At 46.0% G+C, this 19,339-nt stretch overlaps 1 protein-coding gene across 3 annotated transcripts in view; it reads left to right on the top strand.

The window, feature by feature from the left end:
• Nalf1 (NALCN channel auxiliary factor 1) overlaps nucleotides 1-19,339 on the top strand; it is a 552,008-nt gene that overhangs the window by 144,180 nt on the left and 388,489 nt on the right. The gene's annotated exons all lie outside the window — the stretch shown is intronic.

Below are 19,339 nucleotides of genomic sequence, written 5' to 3'. Positions count from 1 at the left end.
TTTATGTGAACTCAGAAATCTAAAAAGCCACTTAGAACGGCTGGGGCTGGAGCCATGCAGGCCCCGGCCCTGGGGCTGCCTTCCCGCCATACCCATGCATGTGGACCTGGTCACTGGGCATGGCCGTAAGTAGTGAGGGAGTGGGATCATTTTAAACACAGCAGCTGCACACATCTTTCTCAAGGCTTGTGAGGACACGTTGACTTATGCTAGATTGACTTTTGACTCACATTTTTTATTTGGTGCTGAGACCCAGCAGGAACCAATGGGAACCATGTGGTATGGATTGCTTCTGCTGCAAGTCTAACTCTTTAATCCACCAACGGCTAGAGTGAAGGTAATTTCCGGATGGCTACAAGCTGGGTTACACTGGCATTAAAAAAAAAAAAAATCCAGATTGGATTTCTCAAGAAAATTAAGACTTTAAATGAAAGAAAAATTTGTTTGTCTATATTGTATATTTGTATCAACATGCAACACTAAAGGATTGCTTTACCAAATTTCTTTTTTCACATGACATCAAAAAACTCATGTTTTTTTTTTTTAAAAAAAAAACATTGTATTTTACATGTAATAAATTCAGGCATTCTTGTGGGTAGTGGTCAAAGGAGGGTAGCAAAATATTGGGCTGATTGCACCCCATTCTCACTGGAGCCTAATTAGGCCTGTTATTTATTTATTTATTTAGAAAGAATTTTTCAATATTTATTTTTTAGTTTTTGGTGAACACAACATCTTTATTTTATTTGTATGTGGTGCTGAGGATCGAACCCAGCGCCCCGCGCATGCCAGGTGAGAGCGATACTGCTTGAGCCACATCCCTAGCCCCAATTATTTTTATTCTTAATGATACTTTTGTTATCTTCACATTAATCAATTAGTGGCATATATTACAAAACTCCTGAAAAGAAACATAGCATTTATATACAATATTTGATAATAAATTGTACAGAACAGTGCACATGGATTTAGATACCAGCCTTTTAAAATATTCAGTTGTCAATTTGTTGCTGCACTTATTTTGCACTTTGAAAAAGTTGTGCTAAGAGAAACTGGGCTGTGTTCTGATGAGACGGATGATCTCTTAGATCCTGATTTCCAAGGCAAAGGGTGTGGAGGTCATGTCTTGACAATGTGTGACTAATCAGATGTGAACACGTCCTGGGACACTTGACTCATTCCTAGGGCTGCCACAACTGAGTGTCACAACCAAGTGGCTTGCACAACAGGAATGCATTATCTCACAGTCCTGGAGGCCAGAATCCAAGGTTGGGGTGTCAGCAGGGCTGGTTCCTGCTGAGGCTGGCAGGGACTGTTTTGTCCCTCTCTTGGATCCTGGTTGCTTGCCAGCGGTCTTTGGTGTTGCCTAGCTTGTAGAAGCATCATGCTGATCTTGGCCTTCATCTGTACTTGGCATCCTCCCTCTGTGTGAGCCTGAGTCAGCGTCCCTTTTGATAATGACCTGTCCTATTGAATGGGGGCCCACTGACTCTAGTGAGAACTCATCCTCACTTGACTATTGCATTTGCAAAACATCTTCTTATTCTTGGGTACTTCAACATATGAACGGAGGGGGAGGGATTCACTTCACCCACGAGGGATAAGAAATTACAGCTCAAATTTAGGTAAATGCTAAGTGTATTTCTATATTGCTGCAAGAATAAGTGAATGACCTGTATTCCTACCACCCTTTTGTGAGTGAACCTTCTTCACCTCTGTTAGAATTTCTCCACAAGCATTCATCCCATGAATAATTAAATTTCTACTTTTCATTCTTTCTTCATCTCCCACCGTATTCCGTCCTTGGTGAAGCTGCGCTCTGAGCACATTGGTCCCCCAGCTTCCACGGTCTTCCTGGTCTTCCTAAGTATGTGTTCTGACCAAATGTGGTAAACAGACATTTTTCTTTTCACTGCCATGGTACCCTATCTGTGACAACACCATACTACCTATTTAGTTTTATTTCCTAAATTTTAAGATGAGCATTCTAGTGTACACAGTTGATCTGTTCCACATGATCAAAATATCTTTCAATTTGAATGCTTTCTTTAGTTCAGATCACTCCCTAATTCCCCAAGAGACAATATGAAAACCTCTTTAGCTTCTCAGAACAAATATACGTAAAACTTGTCATTCCAGATGTCCTATATTGAATCCTCCCAGGGACATCAAGTCCTGGAAAGTTTCAGATGCACCTGAATCTGCACATTGCGTTATTAAGAATATGACGTTCCCTGCGTACATCCTTCTTCCTCTCTTGATGATGCTCCTTCTTGTGCTTTCTCTGCCATTGGGAACATTCTCTTTGAGCTTTGATTGCATTGACCCCTAAAGTCTGAGTTCACATAAAGAACAGTACCATTCTAGAATCAGCAAAATGAGAGAGACGACTGTCCTTAACAGTTGTCTGGAAGAAATTAATACATGGTTAGCACCTTTCTTAAACTTTCCTTTGCACATTTTCTCACTTTGACTTACTGAAATGCTAACCCTAAACTATAAGTGCATCCAAAAGGTGCAAAACACGGGGCCTGGTGGTGCACGCCTGTAATCCCAGCAACTCAGGAGGCTGAGACAGGAGGATCGCAAGTTCACAGGGAAGCCTCAGCAACTTAGTGAGACCCAAAGCAACTTAACAAGACCTTGTCTCAAAATGAAAATAAAAACGGATGAGTGTCAGTGTTTAAGCACCCCTGGGTTCAATTCCCAGTACCCCTCACCCCCAAAAAAGTGCAAGTTAAGATTTAGTTATATCTTAGGGAGCTATATTGTTTCATTTCTCAAATGACAAAATATAAATCATCTTTATGAGATGTTACTTTGATGGTGTCTTCAATTTGTCAAAAGAAATGAAGGCAAATTAATAAATAAAACCAAATTAAGAGGCGGAATCTAGAACATTTTCATAATTGCTCTAACTTATGCACTGACACGTTCCAAGAGTCTGAATGCTCTTTATATGAGAAAAGAGTCTCCTATTCTCAGATTCATATGGAAAATTTGAAGTCCCCAAAATAAATCCATTAAAAAAATCTGCCATGACTCTTCAATTTCTGATTTTATGTTATTGAATCCTTCAATATTATTATTTTGAGTGCTCCAATTTAGCTCCAACAGTTTCCTGAAATTCCTTTTTGATGGAAGTTCATAGGATGAAGGCAGATGTCTTTTAGTTGTCATTTTCTAGATAAGGTGCTTTAATTTTACTTCTCAAAAAAACAGCTGAAAACAATTCAACTCCAGTGTGATTATTTATTTACTGGGATTCTAAAAGAAAGAAAAGTCGATCATATCAATTATAAAAGTATCCTCACCATGAAGCCAGGTGCAGTGGCACACACCTATCACTCCAGTGACTGGGGAGGCTGAAGCAGGAAGATAGCAAGTTCAAGGTCACCCTCAGCAAATGAGTGAGGCAGTGTCTCAAAGCAAAAAATTAAAAAAGGGTGGGGGTGTCGGTCAGTGGCAGAGATTTCTGGGATCAATCCCTAGTATACCCCCTGCCAAATAAAAGAGAAATTTTTATCATGAAATGTAAGCGGTAAACCCCTTGTAAGGGGGGAAGGAGAGAAGGGGGAAGAGAAAACCCAGAGGAAGGACAAGAGGATGGGGGGTAGACAAGGACAGAGGAGAAGGACAGGGGAGCTGGCCCTGGGCGGTGAGCGGAAGCCCTGGCCCCGGGAGCAGCTGCAGATGCTGGCCTGCCTTGCATCCTGGCAGGGTGACTTCCCTCAGATGCTGTCAGGAGGACTAGAGAGAAAGTGTCCCCAGGGAAGCAGGCTGCCCGATCCACAACCTTCCTGTCCAAGGCTGAGCAGAATGCCCAGCTGTTCGGGCTGGGTCTTTCTGTTCCGTGTCACTCTGTCCTTGTGCCCTGCTCAGATGGGCGCTCCTGCTTGTCCCCACGACCCCTCCACTGACCTCCCCTTCAAGACTTGTCTGCCTCACTCAAGTGACATTTTCCTTGGGAAAACAGTTCTGCCACCAGGGCCCAGGGCCAGTCTCTGCCAACCTGACTCTAGTCCCGCGTTGTGAGCGGACTCTGCCCTGGGGTGGAATTTCTCCTGCTGTTCTCTGGCAACAAGTCCATGGCCTTTGGCGGTGGGTGGCCTGAATCACAGCGATGAAATGTTGTGGGGACGCTGCCCTGGACTCTGTCCAGGGGTCTTTCCCTGGAAAATATTTCTTACGCAGGAAAAAAAGTAAATGTCTGCTTTCATTTCACTGACATAACCATCCACGCCATTCTTCTCTTTTTGTTGAGCTCTGACAGCAAGTAAACAGTGCTGCCGAGCACGTCTCCAGCTTGTGCCCTTCAAAGCAGGTGTGGCTTTCTGCAGCAGGTATTTGGGGGTCATTTAGCACTCATCCAACTTAAGGGAAATTGCACGTACTTTCAACTTCCTTGATGCTCACTCAGCTTGTCAGGAGGCCAGTCCAGCCTCCTTCTGCCTTAAAAGTTCTTTGAACTCTCAGGAGTGAGGTGAGGGAGCAGTTCAGAACAAGGGCTGGTGTCCGTAGTCTAGGTACTGACACTTGGGGCCATATTTGTTATCTCTGCTGCCTGCCGCGGGGACTTGACGAAGAACGCTGAGCCTCAGTTTCACAGCCTCAGTGCAGATAATAACAGCACCTGAGTCACTGGATTTCAGTGAAAATAATATGAGGATTGGGCTGAGATGTTCAATGGTCTTTTCCACATCGAATTAATCCATAATTGTTAACTATGACTGTTACGCTTCTAAACAGTGCTGGTAGTAGTATTGGGCATGATCTTGTTACTATTGTTACATTCTATTTCAAACTGTAAAAGGGCTATACCAAGATCTTTAAAAGGACGTTCTTCCTTCTGATGTTGTATGTTTTCTCTGTTCACCTTTGGTCCAGGGTCTCAGGTGCTGGCCCCAGTGCTGTCCGGTGGAGCTCTCTGCAGTGACCGAGCAGCTCTGTCTGCAATAGCCACTTACCACATGTGGCTATAGAGTGCCTGACATTTGGCTAGTGCATCTGACAATTTGAATTTCTAATTTTATTTCATTTCATTTCATTTTAATTTAAATAGCCTGGGGTGGCTATATTTAGCACATAAAAATTCAGAGCATTCAGTTTAATTTTGACTCTAGATAAATCACAAATACACTTGTCAGTATAAGTATATCCACATATTGCATGGGCCATACTCATACTAAATATTTTATCTGCCAGACTGAAATAGCCTTATGGAATGGATGCTTACAGGATTGGAAAGAGTAATTCAGTTTTCAAGGAGATAAAATGAACACACCCAGCTCAACAAGGAAATATAAGGCAGAGCACTATGATCAACCCCACCACATTTTGTAGCCCAGTTTCTAAACTTAAAGTATGTAGTTTCTTTAAGATATGATGGGACGATTTGGGTACTTTAAATAATGCCAAATTGGATTTTATCTGCTTATTAAGAGAAGATAAATAAGTGAAATAGAAATAATTGGCTTTTTGGAGTCACGCGGAACACACAGGTGTCTGAGGAGTGTGAGTGTGAGTGTGGGAAAAGCTGGGCCACCCGGGGCAGACTGAATGAGCCAGGCTGTGTTCCACCCAGGTACTGTTGATGCCTCGGATTCCGCCTGTGTGCATCTGGGGAACAAGCCAGGAGAGGAGGCCCCCTTCCACCACCCTTCTCTGCCAAGGGCCTTCTGTATGTCTTCATCATTAGGGAAAAGTCACTGAATGATCATCATCACCATCTTCAAATTCATAACTATTTGAAATCTAATACTCTTTAAGTTCTCAGAAATGCAAATTGATTACTTTTTCTTGCAAATCAAAGCTATTATTTAGACAAGGGAAGTTTTCAGGATTATGGACCAGGCCAACCACAATGGATGATGGAAACAGGAATGATAAAGCCAAACTTTGTAGGATGATCCTGTATTTTGTAAACATTCAAACCTATAGAGGTGTAAGAAATGTTCAGGATGAAATTTATTTCATGCATGCCTGTGGCTTTGGAGTACTTTCCCAGTCCACCAGCTCTCCTTGCATAGCTGCTGGTCTTCCTGCTCCACATCTTGGCCAGCCAACACTGAAAAGCTGCGTGTTCAGCCTGCGTTCATCATTAGGCAATGGGCAGAGTGAACCTGGTAAGAGACAAGCCTGCCTGCTGCCCACGTGGCTCCATTGTGGTTCACCTAACACTCTTCTCTGGGTTACTCCCACCCACTGTGTCCAGTCCTGACCCACGGCAGTCTCTCCTGCATTCCGAGCTACTTTTCCCTTTATCTGTAAGAGATTGCTCTAAATGGCTTCCCCAGGCCTTCCCGTGGCCTTTATGTAGACCTGGTTCACCGCAGCCTCTCAGAGGCCTGCCCCACCACCCCGGGCCACATCTTCACCTCTTCTCTGCACGTCAGCCTGTTTTCCACTCTTCACCATCCTGGTTAGCTAGAAAGTCAGTCCTTGAGAGAGAAGCCATATCTAACTTACTTACTATTAAATATTAAGAACTCAGCGTCAGTAGAGAACTGGAGCTTAAAATGTGTCGGTTAGATGACTCCAACAGTGAGGTCCTGGTTTGTGTTCTTGGAGCAATCAGCCATTTCCTTCTATGCTGTCATCTCCCGTTAGATGCGAGTTCAGTACAGAGAGATCCACCAATCCACCAACCCGTTCAGCATCTACACAGATGCTGCTGAAACAAAAGTGAGCTCTGTGAAGAGAATAATTTTCCCTTTAAAAATAATGCATTCCATATTGTAGTAGAATGAAGACCAGCTAGGTGTGGGGGTGCACACTGTAATCCCACCTCCTCAAAAGGCTGAGGGAGAAGGACCCCAAGTTGGAAGCCAACCTTGACAATATAGTGAGACCTTGTCTCAAAAACAGAAAAACAATAGGTTGAGGGTGTAGCTTAGTAGTAGAGCACTTGCCCAGCACCCACAAGGCTCTGGGTTCAGTCCCCTGCACCCCACCCACAAAAATAAAAGAAATAAATATATATTAAATTAATTTATAACATTATTGGCTAATCCCCATAAACATTAAAATGTACCTTTGGAAAATAATATAATGCTATTTCTTCTCCCTCTTTCTTCTTCTAAGCTTTGCATACGAACACATCAATAAATAATCCATACTAGTATGGAATGGTGTCTTTTGGTATTCTATCTGGTCTTTTGATCAGTTTTTAAAGATAATATAATGTCTGACAAAATCCCTCATGCCTTTACCTTACCTTTAAAGCAGTACTATGAAAATTAAAATGTTAAAGTGGGCATTTATGTCCTTGAGAGTTCTCTGTTTTTAACTGGGGGGGGGGGGGTGTATGCACACATATGACCACAGCACGTGGCATGTTCCCAGACTCACAAGAGAACTGGGGAAGTGAAGGTCTGATCAGCAAAGACAGAGAAGAGGTCCGGGAGAGGAATCCGTGACCTTAGGAGACCTTGGAAACTAAGATTCACTCATACCAGCTGTTCAAAGAGAAGATGAATGCTCCTTCAGTGAGCAACTCTGCACCTTGTTGAAGACATGAATGTGCATGGGTGACTGTGCTCAATATTTCTAACGCCCTCATTTGGAGCAGCTAAGGAATCCTCTGGAGATGGATGAACAACTCTGTTTTGTCACACCTTGCCCGTTAACGGTGTTAAGCTCTCTAGAATCTGCTTACATAATCTATTTTAGAAACCTGTTTTCAACGTTAAACACTAGGCAGGGAACATTTCCTGGACCAACTCTTCCCTGGGGTCCTCCTAGGGACTTTCTGATACCACCTGAGACTTGTCCCATTCCAAGCAAATACTATGTATCTGGAGTTGTCGAGGGATAAAATGTTAATATGCAGTTGCTGTCTTCTAAGGATCATAAAGAAATGTTATCATGAATATATTTCCCAATCAGGGTCCCAAGGCATCAACGTACACTTGCCAAAAGCCAATGTGAGTGAGAGGCACACTTCTTCCCTAAGGGACTCAGCTTTCTGGCACTAAAACAAAATACTTGAGATGGTGAATTTAGAAAGAGAAAAGGTTCATTTTGGCTCATGGTTCTGGAGGTTTCAGTCCCTGATCAGTGGCCCCCATTGCTTTGGACCTGTGGCAGAACCATGTGGCAGAGTAAACTTGCCTACCTCATGACTGGGAAGCCAAGAGAGAAAGAAGAAAAGAGGATCCCCTTGTGGGCATACCCCAGTGACCTCAGGCACTTTCACTAGGTGCCACCTCTCAAAGTTTCCTGAATCCCAATAGCATGGCCCTGGGGATCAGCCTTCAGCACATGGTGACATTAGTGTCCTGAGGAGAGCTCCCTGCTTGGCACATTTATAGCACACCTGTCCCTCAGTAGCTGTTGTCAGAGTCAAAGTCTTTAGCAAGGTCAAGAAGGAAATGATTCAGAAGAGAGCAGGGTCCTCCCTCTGTGAGGTCATGTGCTGAGGCTGATGCTCTTCATCACAGACACACTGTGGCTGGGGGGCAGTGGAATAATTGGGGGGCTGAGGGGTGTGTGCTACACTTGAGACTTAAGAGACTTTGTGGCTTGACCTTAGCTGGACAGCTGAGGATGGCTATGACAGGGGGTGGAATGCCCTAGAGTTGGGGTGTCCAGCAAGCCCAGATGGGCGGCAAATGGCTGAATGGGTGTTTTGGGAAGTGGCACCAGGATTGGACTGATGTCAAGGTTTCCAGAGCAAGGACTCATGAGTTCTTTGGTGCAAGAAATGTGGACCAGGAGGTGGGAGCCAGCTCTGGGTATATGTGGCTCCTGGTTCCCGGGTGTCCAGGAGGCCTCCACAGGACATGCTGCACTGAAGTCCAAAGGCTGAGGAAGGAATGGAAAGTGACCATTCAGAGCTGAAATGGACCAGTGCAGAACCAGAAGGTCGGGGGAGGAGCTGCAGGCCAGCCCTGAAGAGACTCTGCACCAAGTGAGCCTCAGTTCTGCAGAGGCCTCTCTGGGGAGGCCAGCACTTCAGGTCAGAAGTGCTGAGAGAGGACAATACCAGGCAGCCACAGCAGCAAAGGTATAGAGCGAGGGCCTGCCTTCTCCTGCCCCATTGGATGCCTGCGGGCATGCGCGTGGGGAGAGGGAGATCTGCTAGGCTAACACTGGGGTTTGGAGAGCACTTTGTACTTGTATTCCAATATAGAATTAAGAGTATGTTATGCCATGAAATGACCCTCGGCCTTTCTCTCGACTACTTATGAGCATGAATGGCACACAGGCTCTGAAAAGGTTTAATCCAGTATCCGGGACAGACTACTCCACCAAATATGCTTTAAAGAGACGGTGGCAAAGCAGACTCAAATTGGGCTTTCTTAGGTGTCTGGTGGCTTATTCCACTTACGTTTTATACTTGGGTGATCAGTTTTAAAAATTTGAATAGAATAAATGCCCTGTTGCTAATATTTGTTAGCAAACATTATGCAGATGAGCCCCTATTATAATTCAATTTCAAATTTATTATTCAGAAATAATATAAGATTTTGAAACAGTTTGGGGCCATCCAGGGATAGCAGGCCATTGGAAGCCACGCTGGGCTTGGTCAGGTGTCTTCAGGGGAGCCCAGACGTACTTGCTCTCTCCAGCGCAGCCCACTGGTTGGGACCCCTGCTGAGCACTCCTGCAGACAGGGCCAGGCTGACAGGGACTGGCCTCATGGAGCTGAGAGTTCGAGGTGAGTAGCACATAACAAGTGGACGGGTCAGGAGATTATACACTAAAAATAGAAACAGCGTGCTGGGCGTCCCAGAGGGCCCAGTGGTGCTGTTGACTGGGAGGTCCTGGGTCCTTGTTGGGACGGCATGTTTGGGCTGAGCACTGGCAGAGCACAGGCAGGTCAGCGGTGTACTGGGTGCTCATTAGGGGCAGTTGAGTCTACATGAAGCTTTTAGTAATGTGGGTTGAGCCTCCGCTAGGCCTGTGAGCTCTCCTGCCGGCCTCTTCCCCAGTGCATTTCCAGTGCATTGTTGATTCATCTCTATCAGTGGGATGCATGGCAGGAGGTCATGTAGGTGTTCCGTGGTGGCAGAATTTCGGCTGGACTTTAGGATTCACATCCTCTTAGGGGGACGGTGAGAGAAGCAGCTGGGAAGCTTGCTCCGCGCCCGTGGAGAGGAGGAGGGTAACTGGGCCAGGCTGTGCTTTAGGCTCCCTCTCACCGCTTCCTGGCCTCTGCGTCTATAAATAGTTGAGACTTCTGGGACAAGCCAAGTGCCAAAGAGAGACGCAGAGGGGGGACTTGCAGCACTTTGGGTTCCCTGGGAAAGATGGGCCTCCAGGAGGCACCCACAGCAGCCAGGCAAAAGCCGGATCCAGGTGACAAGGTGAAGTGCCCCAAGACTGGACCTGTGCAGAGATGGGCAGCCTGTTCCCCTCATTTGCTCTGACTTGGTCTACCTGGCTCACCCCAGTGACGGTCCTGGTTCTGCTTCTGCCTTCAGGACGGCATGTGAATTTAAAAAAAGAAAATAGAGGTTAGCAGGGCATAAAGATTATGTAAAATAATGATTTTTCAAAAAAAATTTTTTTTTCCCCAGCAAACAAGGTTCCTGCATGACCTAGAGCCACGTGGGGAGTGGGAGGGGACTGGTCAGACACAGACTTCCTAAAGCAGGCTCAGCCACCAGCTGCTCTGCCTCACTCTTGCATAGTCTTTGTCCTCGTTTCCACTTGAAGTCGGCCTGGCCAGTCTTTCCACAAACAAACAAGCAGATGCTCTGGGCTCCCGACTGGGTCCTCTTCCTGGTTTTGGTGATGGAGAAACATGGATGGAAAGGCACATCTCCAGGGTTAGAGGGACGCTAACGTCACCTGTATGCTTCTATTTCATTTGCTGTGTCATGTAGGGCCAAGCTCAGTGTCAAGGAAAAGACCACAACGCGGGCAGCAATGTTATTGACAATGACCGTTTAAACATTCACGTTTTAGCCAGGCACAGTGGCATCCCCCTGTAATCCCAGTGGCTCAGGAGGCTAAGACAGGAGGATTGCGAGTTCATAGCCAGCCTCAGCAACTCAGTGAGGTGCTAAGCAACTCCGTGAGACCCTGTCTCTAAATAGAATACAAAAAAAGGGAAGGACTGGGGATGTAGCTCAGTGGCTCAGTGCCCCTGGGTTCAATCCCTGGTACCAAAAAAAAAGAAAAAAAGAAAAAAATATCTGCTCAACAAAGTAAATATTCAAGTTTTTAAATATGCACTCATCCTTAGTGAAATCTGAAATGTGTACTTCCAAAAGGCAGGACACTTGGAAAACTCCCCAATAAAGTGGACCGTGCTGTGTGTGTGTGCGCGCGCACACGGACAGACAGACACACACACACACACACACACACACACACACACACACACAAGGCAGGGTTGAGGCTTCCTGGGGACCAGCTGGTCATCATGGTCCCAGGGGTATTTGTGCAGAGAGGACATGGCCTTTGTGGAAGTCAGACAGAAATTCATAGGAAAAGGGCTGTGGGCAGCAGGCTCCTCCTAAAGGCCCTGGGCAGCGCCGTGTTGGGGATGCTGCGGAGCCCTGACAGAGCCGTCCCTGCGGCATCTCCTGGGCCATCCAGGAGACACGGAGAAGCACTGGGCTGTCCGGTGGAGGGACGGATGTCTCCTTCTAAAGGAAGAGGGACAAAGTGGAGCCCTGAAAAACGTGTCCTTGCTTCTCAGAAATGAAAATCCACAGCCACTAGCTGCAAATACAGCCCCTGCAGAGCGGAAGGTCCCATGAGTGGGTAACCGTGAGCTGGGTGGGCTCCAGGCGTCTATCTTCTCCACCGAGAGGCCACTGGCTGTCACAGAAACTCAGAGAAACCAGGGCACCCTAGTTCAGAGTCAGGTGGTCACGGGAACCATGGACGGCCTCAGTGAGGGAGGCACACGGGAGCAGGACCCTGTCACCCTGGGAGAGGCGCTAAACAGGTCCAGAACGGGGCGAGCACATTCCACCAGCGCAGAGTCCCTCCACTCAAAGGGTCGCCCATCCCCACCACTGCACTTCACACTGCGTGTCGTGACTGTAATCTACTTTCACTGCTTAAAACCAGTCACCTGAATAGGGACACCTGGCTCTGCAAGTACCCCTCCCCCACTCAGCCCCAGGGTCTGACATTTATTTTGAAGCAAATATTTATTACGCAATTATTCTATGCTAAGCACTGAATGTACCAAGAGGGAATCAATAAAAGCACCGTGGCTCCTATCCTAGGAATACTTATTGCTGAAACTTCCAGTTTTTCTAAATAAAATTTTAGAATGTATTTTCTGAGCAGAGAAATTTTTTTCTACTCAAAGGTTAATGATGTGAAAAGACTGAGAAGCTATGAAAAATTAAACTTTCAATTCTAGGCCTAATAATTGATCATTTTCAAACAGTTTTTAAAACCACAGGGAACAGAGACTATCTCAGAACAGAGCAAACGGATGAGCTGAGGCAAAGGTCAGGGAAATAGAATATGGGGGAACCACTGTTTGCAGACGTCATTCAGCTGCCATGAAGATCCTTCCAGAAAAGGGAAAGAATACACACCAAACATCAGTTATTTTCCAAAAACACTGCATGCAAAGCCTCGTGAGGCACATCAGAGGAAAGCAGTGTTCTAAGGGGGCAGAGGGTCCGCCGCAGGACAGCACAGGCACTGCCCTGTCGGGCTCACATCTTGCGTCCATGTCTGTGGAGACTGACGGACTTAGCAGTAGAGTCCACACGCGGTGGATGGGTCTTTCCAGAATTTTTGTGCAGTTAAAACCTGAGCTCCTGGTGTCCTCTCTCTCATCCCTTCCCACCGGCCCTCTGCTGAACCCCCTCCACCCCGGGTGAGTACAGGATCTGCGGAGTCTCCTGGAAGACAAGGGAATGCCCGTCCAGGTGCGAGCCCCACAAGGTGGCTGGCTCCACAGAGGTCCGCCAGCATTGCTTTCCACTCTGACACCCAGGGAAAGCCTGGGCTTCTGTGGCTGGCATGATCGTTTATGGCCTGGTTATTAAGAGGCCCAAAGACAGCAATTCAACTGAAAAATAGGTCATTTCTGTGTGTAGGCATTTTCATATGTACAACCACAGAAATGCGTGTGCTATAAAACAGGAAGCTAAATTTGAATACATAAAAATTCCAAAAAGTCCCACCGAAGCCTCCTTAAACCTTCTGCACCAAAGGTCTCGTGTTTCTGCTCTGTTCTGTGACTTGCCTGTGATCGTTTCCGGTCTCTCTTTTCACAGCTTAGTTCTGCAGGGTGAAATCACGGACTGCAGACGCTGGAGACCTACGTGGCTTAGACACAGGCGGTGAATAACAGGATGAAATAGCTTTGGGGACAATATTTTGATGGTGTTTTATGCTGTTTTGTGCGTTTTTCACCTGACAGTTCATTATTAAATGCATATTCTTATAAGAAGTGAGTTTAATGTTTATGTAATCAACACCCCATTATGTGAATTTGCCACACGGCAGGATGATTCCTGATTTTGAACATTCGATGATTTATCTTTGATTTTTAAACGTTGTAAATGATAATGCTGTTGGCAACACATTCTCCCGTCTGTCTGTGCGTCCAACTCTATTTTATGACACACTTTTAGGAGGGGGGGCTACAAAATGGGGTGAATAGCCTTATTAAGGGTCTTGATGACTATTTCTGTATTTTCCTCCCTGGTCGTTATACAAATTTAGACATCACTGGCTTCGGAATTCCCTTGGCCATGTTAGATTCTGATCTCAAATAAAGAGAGTGTTTCATTAAAGCCTTAAATCTATAGGGTGTTTTAATAGGTAGCTATTTTGTATCTATCTATGGGATTTTCTTTTTTTCCTGTTGGCATTTTATGAATCTTTGTCCTTCATTTTTATGTTGCTTTATTGAGATTATTTGTATGATTTTAAAAGTTAAATGGTTATAGGCACATAGCCAAAAATAGGTGTAAGTCTATTTTATACCATTTTTTAAAAAAGGGTATATATGCACTTAAATGTGACATGTCTTTATTTCAAAGATGAATCTTTTCCCTGTGATCCTGTAAACTAGCTAGAATTGCATTCTTAAGTCTATATTTTCATATAATCTCCTTTTTTAAAAAACTGCTGCATTAACAACATCTTGCTTGTATGACAAAGTGCCAGGTCACTTCAGTGGAGCTGGTAGCCTCGAAAACAGATAATTTTACATTTTCCAAATACCTCACATATTTTTTTTTTGTTGCCCATGCGTAAAGAAAGCGTGTTCTGCATTTTTTTTCTTTCCATTATTCCTCCAGTTGAATATCAAAGACAATAAAGGTCAAATCCTGCCATGGAGTTCCCAGGTTGTTGACTGACACATCTCTGTCTCCAGGGGCTGATCCCTCTCAGTCTAGATCACTATTGGTGGAATAATAAGTATTTTTACAGCAAATGTACTGGGCCAGTTAGCAGGTCTGAGTGTTACTGGATTGTAGTGGGAATATGGTGAACTGTGATTGCTTTCTGTTGAGGGAGGGAGGACTCCATAACACCAACCCCTCAGCAGACCTGACTGTTTCTTCAGGGCTCTGTCTTTGGTGGGTGAACATCCAGGAAGGCGTGGGACCAGGCAGACCTGCACCTCCCCAAACCTCGCAGTGCTCCTCGTGGCTGGCAGTTTCCAGTTAAGTCGTCTGGAAATGGATGGGAGGTGGCTCCCCTCTCCGAGAAGAAAAGTCTTGCTTTTCTCCCACACCAGGAAACCGGCTGTCAGTGACGAGAGGAGGGTGGGACAAAGGCATGGCTTTCGGTCTCTGACTGGGGGTGACACTCTTGGCCTCACGTGAAGGTGGCTCCCTCCTCAGGAGTGATGTTAGCATGACTGTTGGCTCCTACAGGAACTCAGCGCTGTGCAAGGTGAAAACTGGCCTGCGGCACTGCCACGTTCCAAGGGCTACGTTGACGGCAGCTTAAATGCAGTAAGTCCAGGGTTTGGCCTGAGAAGGTCGAGGCTGACTCCCCTGAGTGAACCGGTCTGCCTTTCCATGTCCGGCAGGAGTATTTCCAGGACACGTTCCGCACCATCAGCTGAAGCACAAAACCAGACCCAAGGTCTGCAGGTTCCGCTTTGAACCAGACTGGGTGTGCAGGGGCTGGTGGGCAGACACAAACCACATGACATGAAATGTGAGTTCACATCAGCCGGCCAGAGCACTGGTGGGACAGGGAGGGCTCCCAGAAAGCACCGCATCAGACTGCACAAGGTGGGAAGCCCTCCCCCACCCTGGGCACTGCCCCTGCTCCCCATTCTTTATGCTGCAGCACCCAGCGTCACTGTCCAATTTTTGTTTCCTTCAGTTTTTAGAAGGGATGCACCTTGCCTCTTTACCTTGCTGAGAGCATGATTATATTTGCCATAAAAACGAAGGTCAAAACTGTAGTTCGATTTTAATTAGTTAATGGAAGTTATTTGGTCTCGGCAGTCGTAAGCATGCCCCCGTGGGGAAGGCAGGTGACACAGAAGTGCAGCAGAGGATCCCAGTGGCTTGGGAGGCCAAGGCAGGAGGACTGCAAGTTCAAAGCCAGCCTCAGAAAATGGTGGGGTTCTAAGCAACTCAGTGAGACTCTGTCTCTAAATAAAAAATATACAAAAGAGGGCTGGGGATGTGGCTCATTGGTCGAGTGCAACTGAGTTCAATCTCTGGTCCCCTAACCTCCAAAAAAGTACAGCAGAGGCAAGAAGTGCCTCAGGCTCTAGACTGGCCGGGCAGTGGTCAGAGAGGGCCGTGTTGGGGACAGGTGTGGGAGGCAGCAAGAGAACCCATGTGCAGGTGACGTGTGAAGCCTGTGTGATGACCCAAGGGCGTGCGGGGAAGGGGGCAGCGTGGACACAAGAACTGGAACCCTGGGAAACACTGACACTGCAGAGGCTGGTGACAGAAACCAAGTAGCAGCGCTAGGGAGACCAGAGTCCAGGCGACGGGCTCTGGGACCCAATAGGGTCAGCGTGCTCACGTCCACGTGATATACAAGAAACCAGTTATCCAGACAGAACAGGAGATGAGAATTTTTTGTATTCTTTAGGTGATACTAGATCTAATGGCCAAATAATGACAGTGAAGTTGTTTCATTGTCTCAGATCAGCCGACTGTTCTGCAGTGACCTTAGGTATACAGTGACTTCCTGGTAGGCTTTCTCCAATCTGAACTTGAACACCAGGTTACGTTAACTTCCAGGCCTGCTTTGAGTTGTCTAGAGGGTGAACATCAGAGAGCACAGGATGAGCCAGATAAAGGTTTTGGGAAGTGTATTATAGTATGTAATTTTTATTCCTAAAAATTGGAATACTAGAGAGAACCATCTGAAATTGCTCTGAAAAGTGGATTTTAAAATGAATGTACAGATACAAAACAAACAAACAAACAAACAAAAAAACTGGACTCAGGTGCCATGCTGCTCCTCTGATCTCTGCCCCCCCCCACCCCAACAGCGTCTGGCTTCCCCAGGGCAGTTGTCAGGCCCCCAGCCCCAGGCCTTGCAGTCAGGGAATCTCTCCTTGTCTGTTCAGTGGCTCTGCTTATGTAACTGACAACTGATGTGTGACTTTCTTGCTGACTAAGGCTGCATTTGTGCCTGCACTGCACAGTCGCCAGGCTCTTGCCTCCCGCCTAAACATTAGTCATTGGTCCAGGGCAAAGCTGGTCTTAAATATATTGCATGCTCTTGACGGATCACTTGGGCTGGATCTCTGGCCGCATCAGGCTGCTTCTGCGGGGTGAAGGAAGGTGGGAATAGTGCGTGCATACATGAGGCTCGAACTGTTGTGACACATTTTCCATTTGAGAAATGGGTACGCAGTGTCATTGTAACTCTGAAAATCCTTCCTTGTTTGGTAAGAATGCTGTGGTCAGCCCTTACGTTAGGACTTCAGTGTGATTAATGATTCTGCTTCAGATTTCCAGAGAAAGAAACAAGGGATGAAGAAGTTGTAATGCAATATGATAAAGATGCTCTGAACATTTCTCAACAGATACACAAAGGTGCAGGGACCAGTAACATGGGTGCAGAACAGAAGGATGAACACGTTGTCATGGCAACCGTACACAGACCAGCAGTTTTCTTCTGGAAGGGAAAATTTAACATGAAAGATGATATTTGAGTTGAACCTTTATAAAAAACAGGAGCAATGTCTGCCCTATTCTCCATGCTTCCACTTGTTGGCTGATGCTAGTTTACAGCTCCTTATCTGTTGCTGACGATGCTGCAGCAGGCTGTGACCTGTCCACCTCAAGGCTGTTCTTTCCATGTCCTCCTCCTCCTTAATCTGGTAGAAAAGCATCCTCATGACTGAGCTTCAGGCTTCTGATAGGACCTGACTCTTGAGCAGCAGGGAAGGTGGAGGCTTCAAGATGCGGTCCTGCCCTGACAGTATCTCTGCAGGCTGGGCCCTCCCTCCTGCCCCCCCTTGCCTGTCCCTGTGTGCGGGCTGGGAAGGCCTTCACTCCCAGATGCTTTCTGCACATGTGATCATTGGTGTCCGATGGTCTCATGTGCAAAGTGATGCTTTGGTTACCCCCCTCCCCCCAGACCTCTGCCTTGGTCCAGGACTGCCCTGGTATCATAAGTCAAAGTGTTGATTTTTATGTTTTCTTTATCAGTTTGGCCACTGCTTAGAGGTTTAACCCTGGAGGACAGGCGTGGCCTATGAAAGGACCCACTAAGTGCTATTTAGGGGGAAAAAAAAGCAATGAATGTAGAAATGGTGATTAAACAGAAAAACACTGGAAAGAGAACACCAAGTCCAATGGGAACGGCCTGAGAGGACTCATCACTGAGCCCCACAGTGAGAATTCATTTTCTCCTTTTCCTTTGTAATGTAACTTCATCATATGGAAATGTCTCCCTGTACAGCTCGCCCTGTTTCTGCCACCTCTGTTTCTGTATCATGGATCTTGTTGCTCACTTATTTGCTAGGGTCAATATTCGTTATCGTAACTTGATGTGATATATTATTACCTTAAGGTAAAAGCTCCCTTCCTCCAACTCTCTTTGCTATTTTAGTTCTTAGCATTAAAATCTTGCAAAAAAAATAATTGTGAAATTTGAGTGAAAATCAATTTATTTTTTTCTATTAAAATTGAGTTGGATACATATCCACCTATTGTTATGCTTGAAAAGGAAGATTAAAAATCTGAGAGATTCAGAATTGGTTCAAAGTGACAAAATTAAAGATTGACGGCTGGGAATGGATCCAAGGTGTATCTTCCTTAAAAATGCTTGAAAGTGTGAAGAAGCGTCTAGACAACAGAACAGAGACAGGAAGCGTCTCGGCTGCCTGCAGACCCCAGACCCCACCTCCACATTCCCACCCTCCTAGCACAGGTGCTCCTGGAGGCACAGTGGCTTCACATAACACCCTGAGGTGGTGGCTGGGGCTTTTGGACTGCGGTGTCCCCATGGGCAGCAGTGAGCCTGGCTCCCCCTGGCCCATGAGCCCCGTAGCCTCAGAGCCGCAGAGGCCTTGAGCATCCGGGCACCTGGTTGGGAAGAGGTGATAATCATGCAGAAGTCGACCATGGACTATGACAGTGAGAGTGAGGATCCTGGAAACAGTAGCCCAGCCATCGCCAGCCACCATGCCTACTGTCAGCAGCGCCGTCACGATGTCCCATGAGGACACGGAGGCCCACAGAGGTGAGAGCCAGCCCGTCATCCTTGGAGATTCTTTCTCTGACTCTTGCTTCAAGTTCAACTGTAAGAAAATGAAGAGACAAATGAGGCAGGTGCTGCTTCCTGTGTTCTGTGGTCTGTGCATGTGTGATATGTGTGATGTTCTGTGTGTGCATACGTGTGTATGAGGGATGGTGTGAGTGATTTTGCTAGTTCCTAAAGACCATGTTGAAGTTCCACTTGTGAATGCCTGTCTCAGTGCATTCTCCAGTAGAACAGATCCACCTCTGTGCAAACCAGAAGATTATCTTGAGATGGCCTTGTATTTATTAAATCTTTTGAGCCATTTTAATGCGTGACTCTAAATCAGAAGCTTAAACTTACCACTGTGCACCAGTATATGGGGAAGTCCAAACAACAACAACTCATTTTATTGTTAAATTTTTAAAAATTCGTTCTTTTTAGATATACATGACAGGAGAGTGTATTTTGAGATATTATACATACATAGAGTATAAATGATTCTAATTAGGATACCGTTCTTGTGGTTGTACATGATGTGGAGTTACCCTGTTCAGGGATTCATATGTAAACATGGGAAAGTTATGTCTGATTCATTCTATTGCCTTAGCAATTCCCATCCCTCCTCCCTTCCCCTAATTCCCCTTTGTCTATTCCAATGAACTCCTATTCTTCCTCGTCCCTGCCTTATTGTATGTTAGTATCCACATATCAGAGGGAACATTTGACC

This window comes from Ictidomys tridecemlineatus, chromosome 6, assembly GCF_052094955.1.
Source record: "Ictidomys tridecemlineatus isolate mIctTri1 chromosome 6, mIctTri1.hap1, whole genome shotgun sequence".
NCBI lineage: Eukaryota > Metazoa > Chordata > Mammalia > Rodentia > Sciuridae > Ictidomys > Ictidomys tridecemlineatus.
This window is presented reverse-complemented; position numbering and strand designations above follow the sequence as displayed.